At 45.4% G+C, this 27,650-nt stretch overlaps 1 pseudogene; it reads right to left on the bottom strand.

Annotated features, from left to right (window-relative positions):
- Window positions 1–7,637: 7,637 nt before the first annotated feature.
- On the bottom strand, window positions 7,638–11,307 carry LOC137164128 (craniofacial development protein 2-like; annotated as a pseudogene).
- Between the last annotated feature and the right edge of the window lie 16,343 nt (window positions 11,308–27,650).

Genomic DNA, 27,650 nt, shown 5'->3' with positions numbered 1-27,650 from the left:
TCCCCTGCATCCACATCTGAGCAGTCCCTTGCAACTGCTGGATCCCACCTACCCAAGACCCAGCTTTTAGCCCTTGGGAGGGGGAAAGGCCCACAGGGAGACACCGATTTGACAGCTGTTGTTGAGTCCCAGGTCTGCTCCAGCCACCCAACCATCATGACCGGGAGCATCACTGCCCCCCCCCCCCCACCTCGAGTGAGGCCTCAGGTACCCCTTCCAGTCCCCCAAAGATACCCCTCCCAGTACACATACACCTGTCCAGCATCCCCCAACTGTACCCCTTCCTTCCCCCCTCACCCTGCAGCAGTGTCCTCTTTTTGGGAACCTGAAACATGGTAACCTTACCTAGTGAGAAATGTAGCCAATTAAGTCTGAAGAAAGTTTATGCATAGGTCTCTGTAGTTACATTATTTGGGCAAAATTCTCAGATCTCAGCTCCCATATTCTGCTCTCCCCCTGTACAGAAATCTTGTTGGGTAGAGGATAGGGGAGAGCCAGTCTACATAGCCTCATCCCCTGGCATATCCATATGGAAATACCCAAGGGATTAACTTCTGTGGATTTCAGCTCTGCAGCAGTGGGGAAGGTTAGCTCCTGAGGGAGCTGTACTACAAGTTGTTCCGACATGTAAAAGATCCCCCAGAGTCAATAATTAATCAATTGGAAATAAATGAGTTTAATTATAAACACAGGAGTAATATAGTTTTAACTAGTTATAAAAGGACATAAAACAATTAAGCACAAAACAAACTGATATAAGAAAGTATTAAACAGGCAACTAACTACAAAGACCTAAACTAATATTAATCAGAAAGTGGTTCCTTGACCAGGAATCAAACCCTGGTCTTCCACATGGTAGACAGGGACACTTACCACTATGCTACACAGACAACTAGTTGCTTGTAGGAAACAGAAAGGTGTTACACAGACTTAACTGAAAAGCACAGAGGCAGAAGCAATTAACTACAGGAGGGAATGCTCTCACATAGAGATTTCACAGACAATGAGTTAATCACAGGGCACAGAAAATGGGGAGGGGGGTCAACTGGGCAGTCAACTGCAAAGGGGGCAAACAGGGTTTAAAACAAACTGCACAGAAGGGGGGTCACACAGGCAATTAACTGCAAAGGGGCAAACGGGCAGTTAAAACAGAAACTAAATGAGAGAGAGGGTTAGCAATGGGGGGGAGGGGCAGCTTCTGCTTTCAGAGTAGGTTTAAAACAGAAACTGAAAGGGAAAGAGGGTTAGCAATGGGAGGGACAGCTTCTGCTTTCAGAGCAGATTTAAAACAGAAACTGAAAGAGAAAGAAGGTTAGGATCTTACCAGTCCCAGCAGGGAAAGTTGCAGCATCACCCCTGAAGCTAAGTAGCAACACAGAGCAGGCTTACACATTCAGGCTCCAAGTCCGGAGTGGGAGAGGGAAAAAACAGGGCAGCTGGTGTGTCTAGCAGATGGTGAGTTCTCTCTGGAGCCTGGGGCGTGCCCTGGCTTTAAACTAATCACTTCAGGTGGCCAAGGTTACTCCTGATTGGAGGGGAGACATTTGAATCAGGGCAAACCTTTGGCTGGGAGGTGAGCCGACCGTTAGGGTGGCTGTGCTACCGGTCACATAGCCAGCTGCTGCCAGTCACCTGGTCAGTTTCAGGAGGGGCGAGGAAATTGCCTAATAAGGTCAGTTTCAGCAGGAGTGAGCTAATGGCCTAATAAGGTCAGGTCGAGGTTTTACTGATGCACCAGGTGGGTAGGTGGGGGCGAGAGGTGGACATATCAGGTACTGCGTTGCAACACAAGTGTGTATTGGGATGTAGCATTGAAGTGCAGTCCTTCAACAGATATCCCATAGTGCCATCAATCTTGGTACATTGATGCAGTTGGAGTGCCTATCCCTGGCCCCATGCGTGGGTCCACCAACCTGCCCCACTTTCAGTTTTTCCTGTGAAAATCTGCCACTCCATCTGGATTTTCTGTGGGAGGGTATGATATACCCCTTACACATTGCACTAAAATGTGTATCCTAGATTAGAGACAACAAAATGAAAAAGCATAAGAGAAAAAAACCAATGTATTCAAATATTTAAAGAGAACCAAGCTACATTTAATTTCCCTCCAGGGTACATGTCTCTCCCTGAGACAATGTAGCAAACTACAGGGACAACAGTGTTCTGAATTGTTTCTCTCCACTACTAACACAAACACTAAGAGGGAACTTGTTCTGGAAAAAGGAAGGGAAAAGCCATTAAAATTCATAAGTAACCAATCTCTAAAAGCAGCTGCTTTGTCATTCTACATATTGCAAGGGAAAGCAATGTTTTCACTCCAGCAATGCTAACAGACCATCCACGTTGTTCTCTGATACATAAGGGAACTGGGACTCAGTACTCTTGGGTTTTATTCCTAACCCCCCACCCTGCTCCCCACTGGCAGAATTGTTTCGTTTCTCTCTGCCTCGTTTTCCCTTTCTGTACAAATAGAGATAATACTGGTTTATCTTACAGAGAGACTATCTGGTATAAATCACTAATAGGTTTAAAGATCCTCATATGGAAGACTTCAGTGAAGGACAGAGGAATATTGTTTATACTCATCACCTTGAAAAATTTAGCTCTTAGGGCAAAGCAAAACTACCCAAAATTAAATGAGTATAGACATCAGTGGATATGCTATAGGGAAACGTATATAAGGAGAGACTGTAGATATAAAGTCCTGCGTAGGACTTTATTCTTCTGTTTTTGTTCGTTTTCTCTTTTCATGTACATGGAGTCAAATCCTGTCATTTTCCCTTCCCTATGAGATGCAAGATGGAATGTGCTAACTTTCTGAACTACCATAGTTCCTCAGCACCAGTGGTCTGAATACTAAACTGGAGGACTGAAAGGCTCAGAGATTAGGAATAGGATAAACCATATTTCACCACCAAGCCTGAGTACAAATCCAGTCTCAAAGGCACAAAATCATTAGTTCAGATGGCTCTTTGATGCCTTATTGGAAATGACTGGCTGAATCTCAGTCGCAGTCCTGGTGGGCAGATATCCACATCATAATAAACACCATCCCATGCAACACTAATTGGTTTTTTTTCAGCAGAGAAACCAACAGTTGAAGAAACCAAGGTAAATCCCTGCAATTGAGATCTGAATCCAATTGGTGGTGGTAGTGTGTGGATAAATAGAGCGGGTACTGCTTCAAAGGACTTTAGTGGCCAGGGTTATTTGTCCATCATTTTCACCAGAAAAATATTCACTTAAAAATAGAAATACCATTTTTTTCCCCCACAAAAAAGAATGGTTTCTGCAGACACTACTAGAAACTCATGTAAAGCTCTACCAGCTTTGATAAACTTTATTACTGTCATCGTGGCTGATCTAACTGTATTAGCAAAAACTTGCTCTGCTGAGCCACATTCTTGAATTTTTGGAATCCAAATCCAGCACTAAGCAAAATATAATCTATGGAAAGAAGGCCTGTCTTGTAGTGAAGGCACAGAACAGGAATTCAGGGTACCTGAGTAATGTACAGTTCTGTTTTTAAACACCTAGGTGAACGTGATATGACCAGGACAAATCAGAGTGTCCTCTGTAAAGGCAAATGGTGCCTCTCTAATATAAAATTTTTGAGAATGTCGACAAAATAATGGATAAAGGAGAAACATTATGTGGATTTTTTTAAAAGGCTTTGCTAATGAGAATATCCCCAGGTAGACTGAACAGGATAAATAACAGTTTTAGTTAGGATATTGGAATGGATAATTTGTGATAATTGTATGTTGGCCTGCTTATTGGGATGGGGTTTATTGTGTGAATATAATAATTTAATTCAATAGGGAGCTCTCTGGATACAGTCAGAAAGGAAAAGAATGGCTCAAGATAGCAATCACATAAGAGACAATGCTAGAACTGTTAGCTTTGATGGGTCTGTCTATGGACAGACTACAAAACCGGTTTGACCAGAAATGGCCAAGACTCACCAAACACAGGAGAACAGAATACTCTGGTAGGGGAAGGGAGAGCTAAACCAGGAACCTGTCTCAGATACAGGAACCTCCTGGGGGTGTCTTGAGAAAATAGGCCTGACTAGGTCACTCACCATCCTGGGGTGGTAGGTCTATAGTAAAAACTTCCAAGTGGAGACTCTCTGTTGTTTTAAAATCTGTTTTCCCCACCATTCTGTTCCTATTGCTTTTGTTTTAAGAAGGCTGTTGGTCACTATATATCATTGGGTGCTGAGTCTCAAAGGGAAGAATCGCAGGTGCCTGAACTCAGTTGGACCTGCAGGGTAATGAGAAGTTGGCATACCTGGGATGCTGTACCCAGTCTAAGAGTGGGAGGACTGTGAAATGCCACCCTGAGAGACTTAAAGGCAGGTGGACCTATTTCTGGGGGGTGCATTTGGGGAGATCAGAAAGGGGAGGAGATGCACTGAGCCCTGTAGCTATGACAGATATCATTAACTGAAGGAGACGAGGAAGAAGCTGCCCACAAAAGCAGGTTATTCCATAACAGCCCATTGAGGAGTTTTCTTACATCTGTCTCTGATGTACCTGGTGCTGGCCATTCTCAGGATACTGAACTAGGACCTTTATTTTGCAACATTACAGTCAATTGGAGCTTTGCTGTTGACTTTAATGAGTGTAGGATCAAACCCTTGATGGACCAGCCTCATCTGGTATAGCAATTCCTATATTCCTGTTCCTGCTTCTCTCACTGACTCACTGTGTGAGTCACTCACTTCCCTTCTCGGTAAAATGGGAATAATGGTTCTGCCCATCTCACAGAAATAGGCTGTAAAGCTGAATTAATGAATATTTGAGAAGTGCTGTGAGATCTTTGGCTGGAAATACAAAGCATTATTCTCAGTTTTCCACTTGACTTTTAACCACAGAATTGGGCAGCTTGGCTCGTGCACATTCTGCTGCTCTGCTTCAGAGAGCCATGAGGGAGAAAAGCAAGTCAGATCTGATATCAGAAATGCTTGGTTAATGTTGCAAAAAAACTGAAGCAGAGACACTCTTTCTGGTCCTTTTATTAGACCTATCCCCGAGCATTATTATTTGTTAGAGGTTGGGAACTAGACTGATACCTCTGTATCAATGTGACTTCTGTAAGGACTCAATTGTTGTGTATACATATGAAACAATTAATGAAAAGAGCTCTCCTTCCCCCAGCTATTTCACCCTGTTGGGTAAGGATTCAGAATGAATGTTAACAGGCAGGCTGTAGCTAATATCCTCACCTCACTGAGTACCTATCTACTCCATTATGTTTATGAGAAAAAGCAAAATCCAGAAGTCAGTGAATGAGTGTGTGTTTTCCTCAGAGGATGTAAGTGAATGGGAGGCTTGAAGAAGGGTGGGTGTGCAGCCTGGGTGTCAGTGGCGAGACCTCTACTGATCAGCATCTACCTCTTTTTGCCGTGAAGGCTGGTGGAGGTTTCAGCTTTTGCCAGCTATGGTCATTGGAGGAGGTTCTCCCTTTTCTTTCTTGCTAATCAACTCTGCTGGGCAGATGGCAGCCTTCTCAGCAAGGATCTGTGTACAGGGCTCAGTCTGGCACAGCAGGCAGGAAAGAAGCAGGTACAGGGGCTTTGAATCCTCCAGGATCTAAAAACAAAGTCATGCCAAAGGCTAATTGTGCTTTACTTTGGGAAGTGATATGTTGTGCACAACCCTATTTAGCAGTTCTTCCTCCCGCCTGCTTCTGAGCTGCAGCTCCTTTCAGACACCCCAACAAGAATCAGTCTTGTCCTGGCCCACAGGGGAAGTAGTAAATGACTTAATAGGTTTTTTCCATCTTTAACTTATCCAACTGCCTCCCTGCCCCTCCTCAGAGCTAAGCAAATCAAACTCAATAGTGCTGTAGAACTGAACCACAAACCAGCCAGAACCGAGGCCATTTTTACATTTCAGTGTTGGATACTTGCATTAGTGTGTTTTACAGCAGACATTTCCCATTGCCAAGTCACCTTGGCTTTTAATGAGTCATATTTAAAACTACCTGCCAGCATTGAAATCCTTTGTTATTATTTCAGCTGTGACTCGGAGATAAGGCAGGTGGTAAACAGATCCAGCCGGACAGCGGATTTGTTTATAAATACATGTGCTTGTTCTTTTGGAAATGTAAAGTGTTTGGCTTGCCCTTTTGTTCTATTACCACTCTCTGTTTCCTGCCCATAGGTCAATGTCTTATATCTGAATCAGTTGACAAGGCACTGCATTAACTTTCTCCGTACCAAGGACACTGAACCTTCTGCTTATGCAGTACCTTGATCAGCTGCAGGTGTCTCTACCGGTATATTCTGTGGATACACAGGAGGGTGATGTTAGGTGTTCCAGTCTGACACATTAGAGGTGGCCAAACTATTTGCAGCAAATGATTTATCCACTGCGTTTAGCTTCTGTCTTCTGTTTGTAAATTCTTAGTAAATGGATCACAATTTCTGTGAATGAGTCTGCTGTTTGAAATTACACATCAAATGTTTTATGTGAACATATTTCAGCCTGGGGATTTCTCACAAACTGTGGTTGTGGGTGTTGCAATGTCTGCTATCTAAAATTCAGGCTTATCTGAGTAGGTGCATAAATCACATGGTAGGTTACAATGGTCGTGATTGTTGGGGCACAGCTAATATCTAATCTGTACTTGTGAAATCCCCATCAACATAGCATCAGGCCATAAAGATAATGACCCTCCCTGGGTGCTGGAGGCTTTTCACACCCAAGATGTATGCATTTAGTTCACAATAGCCACACACTCTGCCATCTGCCATGTGGTGTTGTGGCCTGGGATCTTGAAAGCCCATGATTTTTCTATCCTATTCTTTTAAATCAACCATTTTATAGCAAGCAATAAGAGACACTGATACACACTTAGTTTTATGATTAGGGTGGACAGAGGCACTTTGTATGTGGTTGTGCTGTCTAATTTAACAGAGTGAGGCAACACACACCTTCCTACCTGCTGCCTCACTGTTACTGTCATTGTTATGGTGAGTCACCAGCTGGTGCTGTTACATGTAGTTTTACAAGTTCTTTTTCTACACTACAAAGATAAGTTGACTCAATTTAAGTGACATCCAGGCACTGCAGTAATTAAGTCAGCGGCTGTCAATGTGTCCACACCATGCTCATTGTGTCGGTGGAATGCATTAATGCAGAGCAGTGCACCGTGGGTAGCTATCCCACAATACAACTAGCCACAAGTGGTTTTGGGAAGGGCTTGCAAATCCTCATGGGACCAAAACATTGTTGCAGGGGGGAATGGGAACATGACTTTGGCCTCCCATGATGCAGTTTCCTCTCTCCCTATCCTGATATTAATGGCAACCAACCCATACTTTTTCGTGCCTTTTTTTGAAAACCTGACTTAGCCGCACATGCACCATTGCCTGAGACGCATGGATGCTGCTCAGCTGTGCACTCTTGTTGTGAGCATTACAAACACCTCACACCTTATCCTGCAGTATTTCCAGAGCCGAGACAGGCGCCTCCATGCAGAACATTGCAATGTCATTCAAACAACCCTGCTGCAAGCCATTGAACAATACAATTCCCGGTTGCTGCTGGCAGTTGCGCAGCAGCTGAACATGGTGGAGCGCCGTTTCTGTTCCTGGGAAACAAGCACTGACTGGTGGGTTCAAATTGTTATGCAGCTATGGGATGATAGAAACCTGCCTGCTCCTTTCTCAGCGTTTAATTAACTGCTGTTGATAATCTACCTATGATGACTTTGGCGAGGATCTTGCTGGGTATTGACAGAAGGGTGATTCCACACCAGTTGTTGCAGTCACTGAGTGTGCCCTTCTTTGGGATCTTGATGATCACCCCTTTGGTCCAATCCTCCGGTACGCAGGCTTCTGTCCAAACTGTTCTAAAAAGTGGTTCCAGTATTCCAGCTGCTGTCTCTGGGTCTGTTTTAAAAAGTTCTGCATTCAAGTTGTCCTTTCCTGGGGCTTTGTTGTTCTTCAGTTTCTTGATTGCTGATATAATTTCTTCTTTGGTAGGTGGATCGATGTTGATATCTAAATCTGTCTCCCTTCCTGATATGTTAGCACCTTCTTCCGATGATTCTCTGTTGAGTATTTCTTTGAAGTGTTCAGCCCAGCGTGTGTCTTGTTCCGCTTGTGTTGTGAGGAGTTTTCCTTACTTGTCCTTGATGGGTGGGCTGACTGTGGAGTGGTACTTGCCGCACACTTGCTTAATAATTCTGTACAATTGTCCTTGTTCTCCTCGAGCTGCAGCACTTTCTGCCTCTTTTGCAAGGTCGTCAACAAAAGCATGGCGGTCAGCGCGCACCATTCTCTTTACTGTCTTATTGGACTACTTGTCTTGTTTATAACGTTCTTGTAATCTTGCTGATCGAGTGCTGATCATCTGACTCTTCAGCTTGCGTCTCTCCTCTATAACTTTCCAGGTGTTTGGTTGGATCCATTGCTTAGATTTTCTCTTCTCCCTATAGCCCAAGCATTCTTCAGCACTCTGTTGGTATGCAGTCTTTATGTTATTATAGACTGCATTGCTTTCTGTGACTAGATCCTGCAGCGCTTGAAATCTGTTTTTCACTTGTGTGACAAAACTGTGTTTTGTGCGTGAATCCTGTAATTTTTGGATGTCAAATCTTCATTGTATGTGAGGTTTATTCTGCGCCTTCCGGAGTTTGAGTTGTACCATTGCTGTTACCAGTTGGTGGTCGCTTCCAACGTCAGCCCCACGTTTCACTCTCACATCCAGCAGTGATCTCCTCCACATTCCATTAATGAGCAGGTGGTCTATCTGGTTTTTGTCTCTGTCATTGGGCGAGTACCATGTCAGTTTGTGGATGTCACGATGTGAGAACAACGTGCCTCCAACAACCAAGTTGTTGGTGTCACAAAACTCAACCAGTCTTTCTCCGTTCTCATTCCTTATCCCGCATCCATGTGTTCCCATTGTACGCTTATTGTTGGTGTTGTCACTCCCAACTTTTGCATTTAAATCACCCATGATAATCATCACATCATGTCGAGGTGCTGACTTGACTTCTACCTCTAGCTATTCATAAAAGAAGTCTTTTACTTCATCATCGCTGTCGTTGGTTGGGCTGTAGCACTGGATAATGGTCATGTTTACATGCTTTCCCTTCATTCTCACTTTTATCAATCTGCTGTTGACAGGTTTCCATTCTATCAGAATCTTTTCAATTCCTTTTCTCAAGATGATGGCTACTCCTTCTTCATGCTGATTGTCCTCTCTTCCAGAATATAGAACTGTCTCCCCGGTTGATGTTGTCATTCTACCAGATCCAGTCCATCTGCTCTCACTAATGCCTAAAATGTGCAGGCTGTAACGACGCCTCTCTGCTGTTACTTGCGCCAGCTTGCTTGTCTGATACATTGTACGAACATTCCAAAATCCTAACCTTGTATTTGTTTTGGTGTTCAAGACCTCTATCATCCTGTCAGTGGCTCCATTCATACAAGTCCCTTGAGGAGACCCTAGAGGCCCATCACACCTGTTCATGGAAATTTTCTTTGTTGCTGTTTCCGTAACCCCAAGTGTTTTCTAGGACAGGGTGGTTAGCCCTGTGCCAAACCCCCAACCTGGAGGACCAGGGACCACACTTCGTCTGGTCTCTACCCTTCGACCTGTCTGGCATGGGAGACCCTACCAGGAGCACGAAGCTCCAACCAGCATAGCTCTAGGGGTCATCGAGACACACAAGCCCTCCAACCATGACAAGGTGGTGGTCCATTGGGGGAGCCCTGAAGTGCAGCAACACTAAAATGAGGGCTGCTCTGACAATGGAGAAGCGAGTGGCAATCGCTCTGTGGAAGCTTGCAAAGCCAAACTGCTGCTGATCACTGGGGAATCAATTCGGAGTTAGTAAATCCGTGGGGGAGCTGTTGTGATCCAACCATGCAGGACCATTAATTATCTTCTGCTAAGGGTAATGAATGTAGGCAACGTGCAGGATACAGTGGATGGTTTTGCTGCAATGGGGTTCCCTAACTTGCGGTGGGGCGATAGATGGCATGCATATCCCTATCTTGGCACCAGACCACCTTGCCACAGAGTACATAAACCGAAAGGGATACTTTTCAGTTGTATTGTAAGCACTGGTGGACCATAGGGGGTGTTTCTCCGACATCAATATGGGATGGTCAGGAAAGGTGCATGACGTGCACATCTTTTGGAACACAGGTGTGTTCATAAAGCTTCAATAAGGGACTTTCTTTCCAGGCCACAAAATAACCACTGATGATGTTGAAATACCAGTAGTGATCCTGGGAGACCCAACCTATCCCTTGCTCCCATGGCTCGTGAAGCTGTACACTGGCCACCTGGACAGCATCAAGGAACGGTTCAATAATAGGTTGAGCAAATGCAGAATGGTGGTGGAATGTGCCTTTGGACATTTCAAGGGTCACTAGCACAGTTTGCTTACTAGGTTAGACTTCAGTGAAACCAGTATCCCCATTGTTATCACTGCCTGGTGTGTGTTCCATAATATCTGTGAGGCCAAAGGGAGAGACGTTTCCACAGGGATAGAGTATGGAGGCAGATAGGCTGGCTGTTAATTCTGAGCAACTAGATATCTGGCCAATAAGAAGAGCCCAGCAAGGAGCTCTGCATCTCTGGGAGGCTTGAAAACCCGTTTACGTAATTAGACACAGTAATATGTGCTGCTTCTCTATGTTGTGCCTCCCCATATTATCTCCTCCATTTCATCAGTTTCAGTACACCTCCCCTTTCCCCCTCAAACCCTCATGCTTGGAATAAATATAGAGTACTTCATTGTTGAAACCCTGACTTTTATTTCACAAACATACAGACAGTGAAAGAACAGGAAAATAATGTAACCTTGGGCAAACGATGTGATAAAATTGGGAGGGGATAAACAAAAGCAGCTTGTCTGTGAAAGCACGGAAGTTTGCCCATTAAAGGTCTTTGAATATCCACCTTTTACTTCTAGTACCCTCCCCCCGTGTTCAGTGGAAGGGATACTGCACCTCCCTCCCCCCAACCTCCTGGAACGTTTGAGAGAGGGGGATTGGGAACAAGGCGATGCTTGCAGGCAGTTCTGCAGGGGCTGCAGAGGGACTCTAGCCTCAAGCTGCTTTTCTTGAAGCTCAGCCAGATGCCTCAACATGTCTGATTGGTCCTTCATTATCCACAGCAGCTTATCCTGCATGACACACGCATGCTCCTGTGCTGCTCTCCTGCTTGCTGTATCCATGTCCATTATCTCGGTGAACATGTCATCACGTAATCTCTTTTTCTGCCTTCTAATCTGTGACAGCCTCTCTGCCAGTGTGGAGAATGCGCTGAAGGTCATGCTTCCCACTCTAAAACATGCAAAACACAAGGCACCCACTGTCAGCGCATACCCTGGATCTACAGCAAGGTTTCTATTTAAAAATCACGCCCCTTATTACACACAAGTGCAAGCTGGAACATTATCAGAATCCCTAGCTAGTCAATGAGCCAGTTTGCTGTTCGAGCCATGGTGAGTACAGCCCAGCAGCATGGGAGACAGGACTTGTGCTGCAACTTGTGGGAAACCCAAGATGGGAGCACAGGATGGCTGGTGGATAATGCCGTCCTCCCAACAACATGGACATTGCTTTAGGACCAAGGACCAGCATTAAGCTGCCCAAATTCCAGTCTTTGTCCGAGGTGGGGGTGAGGGAGTCTGTAGGCATGAGAAAACATGTGAATCATACCCTCCCTCACATTCCCTTACCACTGCTAGCACTAGCACATTGCTAGTTGCCCTGGTCTTGCAGATTCTGAGATCAACCATGCTCTCTGCCAACCAAACCACTGGCATGTTAGGGAAACCATGGTTGAGGGACCCAGAGATTGCCATGGGTTGGGGATCATACACATATTGTTTGTGGTACGAGCACGTGAAAAGAAAACTTCCACCGACTCAGGAGTGGCCAAACTTTGGCTCATGAACCACAGGAGGCTCTTTTGCAGTTAAAGTGTGGCTCACAGATTCACCTATGACCTCCCACGCCCCATTCTCTGCCTACAACACTGGGGTGAAGAGCTTGGAGCTTCTGCCCTGAGCCAGGGTGGTGGGGCTAGAGGATTCTGCCCAGAGGGGAAGGAGGTTTCAGCGGGTCAGTAAGATTGGCCACCCTTGCCCTTTGTGATATTAGTCTCCTTAGGGTAATATAGGTGGCAAGGGAACCGATGCTGCAAGTGTCTGGGTTCAGACCTGGTTCTTATGCTGCTATGCTGTGTACCGCAATGATACCAGCAGAATAATGGAGTGGCGTGGGACAGTGTCCTACCGTGGTGGAAGAAATAAGGCTGCCCTCCCCAGAAACCTTCTGCAAAGAATTACAGAGTACCTCTTGGAAGTTTGCTGGAGCTCTCAATGGAAGATTCTCAGGCCATCCCTATGCACATAAAAAGTCTTTTCTGGGGGCTACCCTCTATGCAGTTGTAGCGGCTACTGGGAAACAGATAGTCACTGCACCTAACTTTTTTTTCATATTAAACATAAAGCATAAGAAGATCTAACCCTGACAGTTTGATTGGAATTGCATACTCAGCGTTGCTTTGGCATCACAGTCAGCCACAATGCTGTCTGATGACCCGCTGGACTGCTCCAGGTTAAAAACATTTCTTGGCTTCCCTGCTCACCTGTCTCCCATTCTTCTCCTCCTCCTCATCGTCGTTGCCTGAAGTGGCCTGGGACTCAGACTCAGAGATATCCACGCTGCGTTTGAGGGTGGTGGTGGGGTTGCCACAATGCTGTCTGACGACCCGCTGGACTGCTCCAGGTTAAAAACATTTCTTGGCTTCCCTGTTCGCCTGTCTCCCATTCTCCTCCTCCTCCTCATTGTCGTTGCCTGAAGTGGCCTGGGACTCAGACTCAGAGCTATCCACGCTGCGTTTGAGGGTGGTGGTGGGGTTGCCACAATGCTGTCTGACGACCCGCTGGACTGCTCCAGGTTAAAAACATTTCTTGGCTTCCCTGCTCGCCTGTCTCCCATTCTCCTCCTCTTCCTCATCGTCATTGCCTGAAGTGGCCTGGGACTCAGACTCAGAGCTATCCACGCTGCGTTTGAGGGTGGTGGTGGGGTTGCCACAATGCTGTCTGATGACCCGCTGGACTGCTCCAGGTTAAAAACATTTCTTGGCTTCCCTGCTCGCCTGTCTCCCATTCTCCTCCTCTTCCTCATCATCATTGCCTGAAGTGGCCTGGGACTCAGACTCAGAGATATCCATGCTGCGTTTGAGGGTGGTGGTGGAGTTGCTGCCAAGAGTCGCATGCAGCTCATTGTAGAAGTGGCTTGTCTGTGGTACAGAACCAGAATGACTGTTCACTTCCCTTGTCTTCTGGTAAACCTGCTGAAGTTCTTTGATTTTCATGTGGCACTGCTGCATGTCCCTGGTGTACCCCTTCTCCACCATGCCCCGCGTGATCTTTTCATAGATATCTAGGTTTCTTCGCTGGATCGGAGCTGTGCCTACGCAGATCCTTCTTCCCACAGCCCAGTAAGATCCACCACCTCCTGTCTATTACACGCTGGAGCGTGTGCCGGGTGTTTAGTCACCATGATCAGCTGTGCTGGTGAGCTCTCTGTGCTGATCGACCAGGAAATGGGAATTCACAGGTTCCCAGGGTTTAAACAGCCCCTTGGCTGTTTCCTGTGTATCTGCCTGCACTGCAGTGGAGCTGAAAACAATTTTCAGAGTGATCACAGCAGAGCACCTCCTGAAGGCCAATTCAGTTGACTTATGCAACACTGCATCTACACTGCCTCTCTCTCGACCCATCAACATCGATTAAGTGCTATGCATCTCGTGGAGGTGAAGTAATTAAGTTGACATTACAGGTGAGTTAGGTCGGCGGAAGGGCCCTGGTGGTATATACGCATACATTATTAGGTCAGCATAAAGCGGCTTCCATTGACCTAAGTTTGTAGTGTAGACCAGGCCTTAGTGTGCAAGTAATGTACAGTCTTGGAAGAAATGCTGCATTGTTATTTTTGTTATGTTGTTTCTTGTTTGGCAGGGGGACTATTGGAAACACCAAGAAAATTCATTGTTTGCCTTAATCTCTCTAATTAGAGTCAATTCTTGAAACTGAGATGTTCCTGGGAACTGAACATGTTTGTGCTGAAATTTCTGAAAGAAGGGGTTGCTCTGGAAACTATTCACAGACCTGCATATATAGTGTAAATAAAACAAGTTTTTCATTTTATGTTTATGTAGTTAATTTTTCTTCCCCTTTGAAAGACTTTCTGTTCTTGTTCTATTTTTAACTGTAGCCTATTTATAATCCTATAATCTTATAATTGATATTAGAGAAATTATCAGAGCCACCCATGTCTTATTGCCTAGCGAGTCAAAGGTTAGGAATCTCATCTTTCATCAGTGTTCACCTCTTCCCCACAAAAAGTTGATGACCATAGGAGAAGAACTGTTAGAATTCAGCCCATTACACATCCATTGTGTTTTTATATACAAAGAAATAATTCTGTATGGCTAACTCACAGATCTAGATGACAGTGATGCTGATTTATATTTATATTTGCTAGTCTCCTATCAAGCACCATATGGTAAAAAATACTCTGTAGTCTGAGTCCAAGGTAAGTCGAAATGCTTGGCTTTTTAAAAGGTGAACCTTGCACTGTGCAATGATGTTTAATAAATTCAGACACTAGCACACAGCAAGAGGGAATGAGTTCCACAGCTCAGAATGTCCTGCCTCCAGTTTTCAGAGTACAAATTTAGGGTCAGGAGTGCCTCAGCTGATTTCTGCTTTTGTAGTAGGTTACAATGTATAAAGTGGTGATTATAGATTAAATCAATTCTGTGAATTGCACCTGGAAAACCACTATTTAATGTTCTTCATGAGTAGTTCCACACTACAGTCATTCATCCGTGAGATGACAAAAGCATGAATAACCCTGGGGAGATCCATAAGGAAAGACAGAATCCTTTTTGCTATCTGCAGAGGTAAAAGTAGTATAAGTCAACACTGATAACTGGGAACCCAGGAGCAGCCAGGTTTCCAAAAGGATCGGTGATGGGCTGGGGTTCATGGATCAGCTTTCTTGTCGTGCCTCCCATGAGTACCTGGTTCATACCAGGCAAACTGATGATCCAACCAGCAGACTGCATTCATCGTCCTTTACAGAGCTGAAGATTGGTCACTTGCCAGCCAACATTCCTGCTGCGATTCCACCTTCCGATGTTCGAGCCATCGGGCTAGCCCTGAGACTACTGCAGCTCAGCAATGAGGGATTGTCAGCAGCCAAATGCAGCGATGAGTTCTGTAAAAGGAATCACACTAACAATCCTGTAATTCTGAGGGAGAAGATTTGTGGCCTTCCTCCATTCATTGTAGTGTAGAGGGGTCCTGACAGAAGACTAATCTCTTCTCTCTAACGATGCACTTCTAATTTGGACTGTTAGCCTGGTCCTGCAAACTGATCTTGATGGTTAAAGTTTATTGGCAAATGTTTCCACTGAGTTTGTATAAGTGTACCCACTGGAAAATGTTCCAGAGCTGGCAGTAGCCTATTTCTCAGAAAAATGAATGAGTTGGATAAAAACAAAATGTTACCTCTTCTAGGACTCTAAGTAAATAATTTAAACATGCAACCTGTTTATAGCCTCTCCATATGAAAAATGAATGCACCATAGGCTCTTTTGTGTTTTCATGGTAAAATAAATCTAGGTTTTTCCCTCTTCAGGAACAAAGAAAAGAGCTTTCCTCTGCCACTGTCAGAATTTTCAACTATCACTCGTCCCCCACTCAGAAAGGGGACAGCTCCATAATGAGCAGCCAGGTATTAACAGAACAGAACAGCCGCATTAATTTCCAGAGCATGCTCTGGTGCTGACAAAGATGAACTGAGACAAAGCATTGTTGCTCTTAGCATGAGCTGGGAAATGAGTGAGGATCTTCTCCACATGCCACTCCAAACTTGTGTTGTGCATCAGACTGATGCATTTTAAAAATCTAGAGCAAAATTTTCAAACTGTGGTGCCTAACGTTCTTTTATATGTTTACATCTCCATCGTTAGGCATCCAAGTAAAAGTGCCCTTATTTTCAGAGGTGCTGAGCATCAGCAGCTCCCATTTACTTCATTGGATGTTGAGAATTCTCAGCATCTCTGAAAATCAGGTCACTTTGATTTAGGTACCTATCTTTAAGGCAGTCATGTTTGAAAAAGTTGGCCCTAGAATGACGGTTATTGGGATGCCCAGGACTGTGAATCACTTTGCCCCCCTGCCTCCAGTGAGAGGGAGAATTTCTTGTGTTTAGCTGGGTGTCAACTCCCTGATACATCTGGTCTGTTAGCCACTCAAACAATCTCTCTAGGGCAATGCCAGCCCTTACTTTGTCTTGCAGGTTAAAAATAGATGCATCCCAGTCTCTGAGCACCTTTAAATAATTCCCCTGGAGTATCCAGATCAGCCCCTTCTCCACTGAATACTCACAGTAGTACCAGGTTTGCTATCTCCAAAGGAACATAGTACACATGAACTTATTTGATTCAACCGAGGATCAACTCCTATATAATAACATCACAGCACTAAGATATAAAACAATCAATAAAACAATAAACAATAAATCAATACAACAATCAAATTTATTATCAAAGATTACGTTTTAAGAGAAGTGAGAAAGGCTAATGATGGAAACAGAAATGGTTACATATAAAACAAAATCATAAAACACAAACCAAGGTCTACATTTACCAATGGTTACTTTTCCTAGATGATAAAGTAGATTCTTTCCCCCAGGTTCAGTCTTTTGCCGAGCTAGCTGGTTTCAGACAAACCAGGATCCAAGTGTTCAAGAAGCACGCCAGGGGTTTTCCTCAGTGAATGGATAACAAAATGTCTCCTTGCATTCTTTGTATATTCTTCAAAGTTTCTTTTTTTCTTTTTTTTTTTTTTTTTTTTTTTTGCCCTGGAGACGTGAAACCTTCTGTGGTTTAGTCTGCGGCGCTTTCCCATCCCCTTTTTTGACTTCATATGTAAATTGAGCTTGCACTGAGTTGGCTTACAATGCTTAATATAAATGGGAACTGAGACAAATATATGTCCTTTGTCTGGCAAGATCCTGTTTGTCAGCCCTGCTTTGATTCACATTTTAAAACATTTTCCGGTATATATACGTAACTCTTTACATAGTGTCAGTACATACATTTCATAATAACACTAAGGACCAGTATGATCCTGGCTGTCCCATGATTTTCCATTACCTTCTTCATAGATAAGCACTATGAAAACAGTGTACTAGTGTACTGAGTTTGTCAGGCCTGTTAAGAGTTGCTATTACAGAACAGGGAACCCTTTGCCAATGGACCTCTGTATCATACCTAGGTCATCTTTGACAATACTAGGTTAAATCATGACTCTAAACTGATTTATACCAGCTGAGGATCTAGCCCAATAGTGCACTCATTTAATAAATGTGCTACAGCTTTCTATACTAATGCTCCAATCACTGAAATGTAAACTGTAGGGTGTTGTATGACTATCAGGACTGACTCATGCAGTGCTGCCAACCTAGTCACATGGGTGCCCCAGCCCAGAGATTGAAAACACCATGACGTTTGCTGGTTGTAGTCTGGTGCTGTATGATGTATGACCTGCTGCCCAAGGTCACTACACTGGCTGCAGCCTATCACAAATCCCTCTTCTCCTGTTCAGTTCTTTCCACAAACACTTCTGGAGCATTAGTCATTGTCCTCCTACTATAGGTCTAACCTCCCAGCTTCTCATTGGGGAAAGTGGGGGCAAGGATGGACTAATGTTACATAGTGAATCTCAGCCCTTGCAATCAGGTGGTCTAACCTAATAGCGTTGCTTGAATTGGTGCTAGTGATTATTGAACAATGGTATTTTTTTTTAATAAAACTGAAATCAGAGTCTAATCTATCTGTGTAGGGCTGTCATGGTGCTCATTACTGTAGTGTCTAGAAACTGATTCTCTTTGCCCAGTTTTGGACATTAAGATTTGTTGTCAGAACTGAGTGTGGTTAGACTTTGGTTTGGTGCCTTATTACCCCCACACTGAGAAGTGGCAGATTTCTATTCCACGTTCTCTGTACTGGATATCAGTCTGGGACCAAAGTGGTAGCCTTTCCCTTCCTAACGAGACAACTCTCTGGGCGTTCTCCACCTCTGTGAGCATGTCTTCCAGAGCCCTCTGCTTCCTCTTGTTATTTATTTATTGCATTTAGCAGCTTATTCAGCTGACTCTGCACTTTCTGTCCTCATACACCTTGTCCCCTTCAATGTGCCTCATACATTTTAAAGACAATTTTATTAAAAAAATAAAGAAGGTGAGTTAAATAACCTTTGTCCGGCTGAGAACTCAAAGGGAGAATTAAGTGAACTGCAGACTTCACACTGTTAAGGAAGTCAAAGTAGAAAATGTTTGTTTTTCTTTCTTTCACATAATTTATTGTAGAACATCACAAACAACTGCAGCCCCAGTGCAGTGCAAAGAAAGAGTGGGAAACAAACCCTACCAATTATTTAACTATCTCTGCTTTCTGATCTTTATACTCCCTTCCAGCTGAACGACAGGGTGATATATTGAGGTTGTCATTGTTACTTTAATATGATCACATGCTTAAGGATATTATTTTGCTCTCTGATCCTCAACAAATAAGGCAAAGGAACCTGATCGGGACTCCTCATGGCCCAGAATGAGTATCCTATAAAATGTGCTTTGGGCAAGTTCTCTTTCTCCCCAGCAGTGGCTGATGTACTAAGGCCAGTTAATTTCCTTCCTTGGCATTAATTATGTCCGGCTCATATCGAGTACTGGTTTGTGAGAAATCCTTTGGTATTTGTGTTAAATCTTATCCTTTTGTTATCACTTTCTCCACAGCAGCTAGTGTCTTGTCTGCGCCAGTGCAGTCTGGTTTGTACAGGGCAGAATTAAAAAAATAAAACAAATTATTTTATTGGCTGGGACAAATGTTCAAATATGAGTATTTGTAAAAAGAATGGTGATGTATCTGTCCTTGGAGAAGATGTCATTCTTATCAGATACCAAGGACATGGGCACATCAGAAGTAGCCATGTAGATTAGATTAACATTGCAAAGCAATTTCAGGGCAAATCCAAAGGAAGCAACCTGAAGGGAGGGTGAGAGAAGTGAGATGGTGGGAAAGAGAGAGGTGGGAGCAGGCATCCAACTGAACAGCACAAAATTTCCATTCCTGAGTAGTTTTCTTCTGAGAGCTAATCAGCAGTGTGCGTTCCCATGTCTGCTCACTGAAATGTCTGGAAAGTCCCTAGCACATCATGGGCACTATCATAAACAAATACATAGTAATAATAATAATTAATAATAAATGTCACTAGAGCTATTGACTTGTAAATAATGCAAGCTGGCTTCATTCTTACTAGTTGCTCCTCCAGTACCAGCCGTCATTCTAGCCCCGTCCCCTGGTACATTTGTTGTGTGTGTTAGATCCTTCTCTCATTTTGCCCTAACTATCTGGAACAGATTTCTGGGTGCTCAGCCCCGAATGACTCCTTTCAAACCCATTTCCATTCCCCTCGCTAAGACTTCTTTCTGGCCCATGACTACCCACCTCTTCTCTGATAAAGTGATCAGACTCTTCTGCCTGAGCCTCCCCACCTTCCCTGCCTAAGTGTTCCTATGGTATTTCATCATTATATACGTAACAACCCCCCCCCCCCCGCCCCCGAGCATGCCCAGCTGTTGGCCTTTGTATCCAGCATCACTCCAGCCTTATCATAACCATACAATCTTCTCCCCCATACCTACAGCCAATAGTGAAACCCAGCAATCTGCTTTACCTTCCTGCATCTTCAGGACTGGCCTGGTGGGTGCAGAGCTGGTCATCTGTTGTAGTGTAATAGTCACTGATCACAAAATAATTGTGGCTTGTTTAAGTGCCAGGGCTCCAGTAAGTAGTTTTGGTAACTATGTTCCCTTGCTGTCTGTCTCGTGGATCTGGGGCAGCTCCTCTGGTATAAAATATAGCCCACTGCTGTGAATATTGGGGGTGGAGGGGTGAGTTTACAATCTCTGTTCCATGAACATTCAGGAGAGTAAGCATTAATTTTTTCAGTTTTCACAGAAAGAACAGAAAAGGGGTGTGAGCCTTCCTGAAGCAAAATCATTTATCAAGTGTGTGAATCCTTTGCAGGGTTTCTCCTGTGTGATTTGCCCTGTTCTCATAAGCGAAACGCAGGGATCCAGAGGTAGATAGCTCCGGCTCTTTAAACGCTCGCTGAACTCACGGGGACTGTTCACTTGAGTAAAGCCAGCACTGAGAGCTGCAAGAAAACCAGCAATTAATTGCCCGGCTGCAGAGGATCTCAGCTCACAGCTGCTACTGTGGGCGCGCGCCCAGAGAGTGCAAGACATGCGCGCACGGCTCTCCGGCGGCAGTGCCTGAGTTCCAGGTGCACGCCGGATGCACCTAGTGGCCGCCGCCGCTCATTGCAGCCCGGGCTTCCGTCAGCTCCCTCGCCCTCTCAGCCCCTCGGAAGTAGTAGCCAGGAAGGGACAAAATGCACCAGCCAGTGACGAGCAAGGGGAAGGCGGGTGCCAGCCAGGCAAGGCCTGTTCCGTTCCACGGGGAGCTGGGGAAGGAGCAGAGGGCCCCTGCAGGTGGGTTTCTGGGTGGGAGCTGGAAGGGTGCTCAGCCCTGGCTGGCCTGAGGGCACAGGTACTGGAACTAGGGGTGCGCCCACACCCCCTGGCTTGCAGTGGTTTCCATCCTGTGCAGGGTTCACGGTTTGGCGCCATGGCTCTCAGCACCACCCCCACTCTACAGATTGTTCCAGCCCCCTGCCAGGAGCAGCCTGGATCCTGGGGAGTGCTAGGGAGAGGCAGGTTAGAGGGGTGGGTGAGGGAGGGGCCAGGGCTGTGAGGCAGAGGAACCAGGGAGAGACTGAGCCCCAGGGGGGTGATTTTATGGGACAGGTGGCAACAGAGGGATTGAGGTCGGAGCTTGACTTTGTGTGGGGTGTTTTTAATTGCCCAGGTGACTGCAGAGAGCACGGGGAGGGAGTGGGTAACCTGTCCAGCCAAGCCACTTCCTTGATATTACACGTCAATCTAGGCTTTACAGACCTTGGCCAGCGGTTTGTCTCTGGTGGAGCCACAGCATGGCAGGTTTAAGAACCCAGGCTCGCTGGTACTGCGGAGACGGTAATGGTAAGACGTTGGGTTTGGGAAGTGGGAGAGGTGAGGTACTTGGAAGAAGTTGGGGAGATGGTTTCTGGGTTGTTCTTGCTTTTGAAATGGCCTGCAGATTGCCGAATGAGTCAGATGGGCACCCCACAGGAGCCAGAAGACCTGCTGATAAGTGACTGGGTATATTATATAGCCCTCATGTGATGGACCTTGCAAACATTTTTCTCTCCTGTTCCATGTTAATGGTTTCATGACCACGCACTAATAAAGGAGAGTTTAGTTTAGTGACTCTTAAACGAGGCTTTGGTGTGGAAGTGAGATATGTGGGCACTGTGGCTTGGTGAGGGGCTTGCGTCTATCTTGTTACTTGTGCCTTGAAAGAATATAAGGAAAATGTATCTCCATAAATAGGTTCATTATCTGTAGATGGTTGGAAGAGCAGATAGTTCTTGTTAGACTAATAATTTTAAAGCTGGTCAAATTTTGGAATAAGCGGAAGCCCTGTCAGCCCCTCACAGGCCTGGTTTGCACAGTTTTGTACTGTCAGTTAGGAGAGTGATTTTTTTTTTTTAAACTACCATGGTTATACTGGTACAGCCCCTAGTGGGAATGTAGTTATATTGGTATAAAGATGTCTCATGCTGGGCTATCTTATTCCCCTTCCCATATGGGAAAAACTATACCAATGTAAGTACTTTTATACTAGTATAATTGTGTCCCTACACCAGGTTGTATTGCTTTGACTATACTGGTACAGTTAAAGCATTGCAACTTTCATGTGTAAACAAGACCTTTGTGTAACACTTTTTCTGTAAGCTCCTGGTGTATTAGCTTGTTCTGTTGTTGTGGGTGCTGTGGGTATGTCTATGCTACAGTGTAAGCCCAAGGGTTAGTGGGACTTCATCAACTGACCCATGTTAGGGAACCCTGGGCTTGAGTGTCTACGTTGTATTTAAAGCTTACATTAAGACTTACCTGTGCTCAAACTGAGGGCTCTGGCATCCATACCGTAGTGCACAAACCTCCAGTCAAAGTAACCATGTCCCAGAGTTCCACCCCAAATGTGGCTGCGCTAGCCCTATGACTATTGTGCACTGTGAGAAAACTTTAGTGTCAGCCCTGCGCATGACAGGAAGTTTGACCAGCCCACCAAAGCCATTGCAAACCCAAGAGGCTCCCTGATAGTGTGCCTGCAGATCGGGGATCAGAAGAGAATGGGGTAACGCTGAGCTGAGCTGCTGCTGTTCTCCAAGGTGGGGTTTGCTTCCGTTTTCAACAGACTGGATAGAGAGGACTAAGGAAGTTGTCCTATGGAATTGTGGGATACTTCTGGATGTATTGGGACATCCCAGGACTCGAGTCAAGCCAGACTGCAGCTATGCTGCAAAGCAATAGGGCTCTGACCCTGGGTCCTGGCTTGACTCGAGCTCACAACCTCCAGCCTTGCAGGGTTCTGGGACCCTGGGCCCAAGCCCTAGGTTAGTGCAATTGCATTGTAGACACAAGGGCGATTAGACTTGAGCCTAGGCTCAAACACAGGCTTACACTGTAATGTAGAAAAACCTTTGGTACATTCCCCTGGCTTGTTACTCTGGGTGACTGTCTGCTTCTTGTTGGCTGGCAAGCACCGCCTGTGCAGAAGACAAATTGTGGGTTTTGGCTTGTGCTGGCTGATGAGATGTGCCTATTGGATAAGGAAGTGCTTGGTATGCTGGAGATTTCCTCCTCTTGTTTCTCATTTCATTTTGAGTAATCAGTTGGGCTGCTTTGGAGCTCCTGTTTATGACCTGTAATTTGTATAATTTGATTTGACAGTAATTCCATTGTTGTTACACTTATTTGCAAGACATTCCTTGTGATTTGTTCATTTCTTATCTGTTATCTTTGCTTCTCTAATCATGACTTTCATAACAGTTGATCATTTTTTAAAAAATGCATTTGTTTTAATTTTGAGGGATTGCATTGTTTTCATGGCTGTTCCCTTTAACTTCTGATGAAGGGGAGGGTACTATGGTACCTTTTTTTCTCTGCTTGCAAGACATGACAGATCTGACTTAATTCCCGTTTATATGCTGGTATAGCAGAGACTTTTGGACTTTGGGCTAGATCCACAAAGGGACTTCAGTGCCTCACAACCACTTTAGGCATCTACGTCTAACATTTAACTGAGATCCTCAGACCCCCTGCTCAGCTGCCACCTAACCCTGTGGGCATCTAAGCTTCTGCTGGTGGGTGTCCAGATGTCCCAATTTTATAGGGATAGTCCTGCTATTCGGGGGTCTGTTTTATATAGATGCCTATTACACCTCCACCCCGTCCCGATTTTTCACACTTGCTATCTGGTCACCCTAGCTGGTGGGCATGTGCAAAACCAGCTAAGTACTGGTGCCATCAAACAGCTTGGTGCCCTAGCTCATGTGTGAGCCCCAGTGGGCTTCTCAGATTAGGCGTTCCCCTGTTTTTCTTGCGTGATCCAGTCGGCATGCTCTGAGCCCTCATACTGAATCAGGCCACATGCAAATGATGTATGTGTGTTCATGTCCATGCGTGTCCGTCCCGTAGCCCAGTGTTTAGAGCACTCCCCTGGAATGTGGGAGACCCAGGTTTGCATCCTCTCTGCCTGATTTGGAGCAGGGAAATGAACACCGGTCTCCCTCATTCCTGGTGAGCACCCTGACTATTGGGTATTCTGGCGTGGGTCTCTCTTGTTGAAACTGTTTCATTTTGTATAACTAATTTAAATGTTCATTGAAAAAGGAATTTGAACCCACATCCCAAGTGAGTGCTCTAACCACTTGGGGATATAGTCAATCTTTTCCTTTTTCTTGGTCTGGCCTGGCGAATATTGAATTGTGTATGTAAAGTAGAACAGCTGCAACAGGAGGCATTGAGAAGAGCACATCCCAGCATATACCTTGACTTTAGCAAAGCTTTTGATAAGTCTCCCACAGTATTCTTATCAGCAAGTTAAAGAAGTATAGGTTGGATGAATGGACTATAAAATGGATAGAGAGCTGGCTAGATCATCAGGCTGAACGGGTAGAGATCAATGGCTCCATGTCTAGCTGGCAGCCACTCACAAGTGGAGTGCCCCAGCGGTCGGTCCTGGGCCCCGTTTTGTTCAACATCTTCATTAATGATCTGGAGGATGGGGTGGATTGCACCCTCAGCAAGTTTGCAGATGACACTAAGCTAGGGGTCGTGGTAGATACCCTGGAAGGTAGGGATAGGATACAGAGTGACCTAGACAAATTGGAGGATTGGGCCAAAAGAAATCTGATGAGGTTCAACAAGGACAAGTGCAGAGTCTTCCATTTAGGACGGAAGAATCCCATGCACAGCTACAGAATGGGATCGATGAGCTAGGCAGCAGTTCTGCAGAAAAGGAGCTGGGGGTTACAGTGGATAAGAAGCTGCTATGAGTCAGCAGTGTGCCCTGGTTGCCAAGAAGGCTAATAGCATATTGGGCTGCATTAATAGGAGCGTTGCCAGCAGATCGAGGGAAGTGATTATTCCCCTCTATTCGGCATTGGTGAGGCCACATTTGGAGTATTGTGTCCAGTTTTGGGGCCCCCCACTACAAAAAGGATGTGTATAAGTTGGAAAGAGTCCAGCAGAGGGCAATAAAAATGATTAGGGGGCTGGAGCACAAGACTTATGAGGAGAGACTGAGGGAACTAGGTTTGTTTAGTCTGCAAAAGAGAAGAATGAGGGGGGATTTGATAGCAGCCTTTAACTACCTGAAAGGTTCCAGGGAGGATGGAGCTAGGCTGTCCTCAGTGGTGGCAGATGACAGAACAAGGAGCAATGGTCTCATGTTGCAGTGGGGGAGGTCTAGGTTGGATATTAGGAAAAAGTTTTTCACTAGGAGGGTGTTGAAGCACTGGATTGGGTTACCTAGAGAGGTGGTGGAATCTCCATCTTTAGAGGTTTTTAAGCTACAGCTTGACAAAGCCCTCAGTGGGATGGTTTGGTTGGGCCTGCTTTGAGCAGGGGGTTGGACTAGATGACCTCCTGAGGTCCCTTCCAACTCTAATATTGTATGATTCTATGATAACCACTATCCCAGGTTAGGGCAGTTTCCTGGAATGTGGGAGATCAGGGTTCAAATTCATGCTCTGAACTGGGCAGAACAGGAATTTGAAAACAAATTTCCCACAACCTCGGTGAGTGCCTTAACCACTGTGCTGTTGGCTATAATGGGGGGAGGGGTGTTGTTTCTTCTGCTGTCCCCTTCCTCCATTTTTTTCTTGCTTTCTTTCTTCCCCATGAGAAAAGGCTGACCTGGCTTAGGTACCTAACTCCAGGAGAAGATTCACAGCTGTGAACCCTGATTGAAGATTGGCATCTCCCTGTCAGTCAGGTGTCTGCCCTGTCAGTCAGGGCAGCGGTTCTCAAACTGGGGTGTGTGAGATCGATCGTGGGAGGGCACCATGGTCAGAGTTTGGAGGGGGCATGAAGGATCAATGCCTCCCCAAACTTATGATGAAGGAACCGTCTCCCCCGCTGAGTGAGGGGCGCTGGGCTGAGAGTGGGGCTGGGTGGTGGTGCAGACCCTGGTACCTCACATGGGCAGCCCTGGGTAGGTGTTGGGGGTGGAGGACCCTTAGGAGGGAAGCAGAGACATGGGGAGGCTGCTGCGGGCAGTGGGCCCAGCATTGCTGGCAAAGCGGGGGACAGAACCAGTCCAGCTCCACGCTCCACACTCTGCACAGCTGCTTCCGTCTCCAGTTGGAGCACTGCTCCCGGCAGCTACTGCTGTCTGCATCCTGCAGCAGCATCAGCCCCCTCCCCCCAACCGCTCCACAGGCCCCCAGAGGAGGCGGCTGCATCCACGCTGCTGCCCGAGGATAATCCCAATGATGAGGTGCGATTCCCCGCTGCCACCATCATTTTCTCTGGCGGGTCACATCAGGCTCCAGAGCTGTGCGGGAGCTGCTGCTACCCCATCCCCTCCCCCAAATTAATCAGTCATAGTCATACTCCGCCTATGATATGTAGGCCCTGTTTTTTTTTTCTGAAAGTGGGGGGAGGGTTCAGGGGAAAGGGGTGCAATTATTATACAAAAGTCCATGGCGGGCTCCATTTAAAAAGTTTGAGAACCACTGTGTTAGGGTGACCAGATGTCCTGGTTTTATAGGGACGGTCCTGATATTCGGGGCTTTTTCTTATATAGGCGCTTATTACTCTACCACCCCCGTCCTGATTTTTCATGCTTGCTATCTGGTCACCCTAAGCTGTGTCCTTTTGTGGATCAGTGCCCTAAGCCCTGCCACTTTCCTCTGCAATTCACTCCTAGCTAGCTTAGGCAGTTCTACACTTGGCTTGCTAACTTCTGTGAATCCATTTCTTAGACGCCTAATTCTCCCCACACATTATGTTGGGAATCCATGTGCCTAACTCGGCTGGGAATTCCTCTAGACAGCAAGGCTCCCAGGTGTTAGGGGTTGCAGTGCTAAGCATTACTAATCCCCTTTTTGGATCTAGCTCTTAGTTTTCTTCTGTCACTTTTCATTTTTCACCTTTTGCTTAGGCTTGGCTGCCCCGAAAACCAGACCATTATTTAACTATAGGGTGTCTGTTAATTTGTGGGGAAGTAGATAGGAACTAAAATATTGGGGCTCTTGTTAAGACTCATTCCATCTGCTACATTATCTTTCATTCAGGATTTACACAAATAGGCAAGTGATGTCCTTCTCTAATGTATGTGTTGTCTGTGGGTGTAAATTATTCTGCCCCACAGTTTAAATGGCAAGATGACTTTTTCTCAGCAATACAACTTGCGGCTTTCGCTATGCGTAAAGTCATGTAAACTTGCATTAATGCTGACTTTCAATTAATTACTGATGATAATGTAAATTTAAGGGCTGCATTTTCAAAGCTATTGTGCAAAGATTTCACACCCACAAATGTACATGTACCAGATGTGCCTTAACAACTTTTATCTGCATTTGTAAGAGGTATTTGTATATATCACCTAGGTAATGGAGTGCACAACAGGCAGTTAGGCAAGCAATTAATAAATAATAATGATTTGCATTTGGTAATTGAAATGTATGAGGTTGTGATGCCTTGAATAAAATTGTGAGGCCTTCAAATACAGTTGATGAGTACCACAAGAATTGGTTTACGCACCAAGACTAAGCTCCTATGAAAAGGTAGTGGGATGAACAGGAGGGGCAATGCAAGTGATGGACATTTTACTGCTACTCCCTTGTGTGTAAATTAAGTACTCAATGATCTGCATCACAGTACTGGTTTTTGTCCGTTGTTTCAGTGCAGATTATTACTGACGGCACATCTCTCTCAAGCACAGGAATCAATGATATCCCAGTCAAAGAATGCAGGAAGCGGCATAAGGAGTAGAGCTGGGTTGAAGTGTGACGTGTAGAATCTTCACAGCCACCGCTGTCTCCTTTAGGGCCCTTATTCTGTTGTATGAAAGGAGCTTACCTCTGTCTTACTCAGCGTAAGAAAGATGGACTTGGAGTTTACAGGGCATCAT

This window comes from Emydura macquarii, unplaced genomic scaffold (assembly GCF_026122565.2).
Source record: "Emydura macquarii macquarii isolate MOO-44397 ecotype Brisbane River unplaced genomic scaffold, CSIRO-AGI_Emac_v2 contig_2676, whole genome shotgun sequence".
Lineage (NCBI taxonomy): Eukaryota > Metazoa > Chordata > Testudines > Chelidae > Emydura > Emydura macquarii.
Note: the sequence above shows the minus strand (reverse complement) of the source record. Positions and strands in the feature narration are given on the sequence as shown.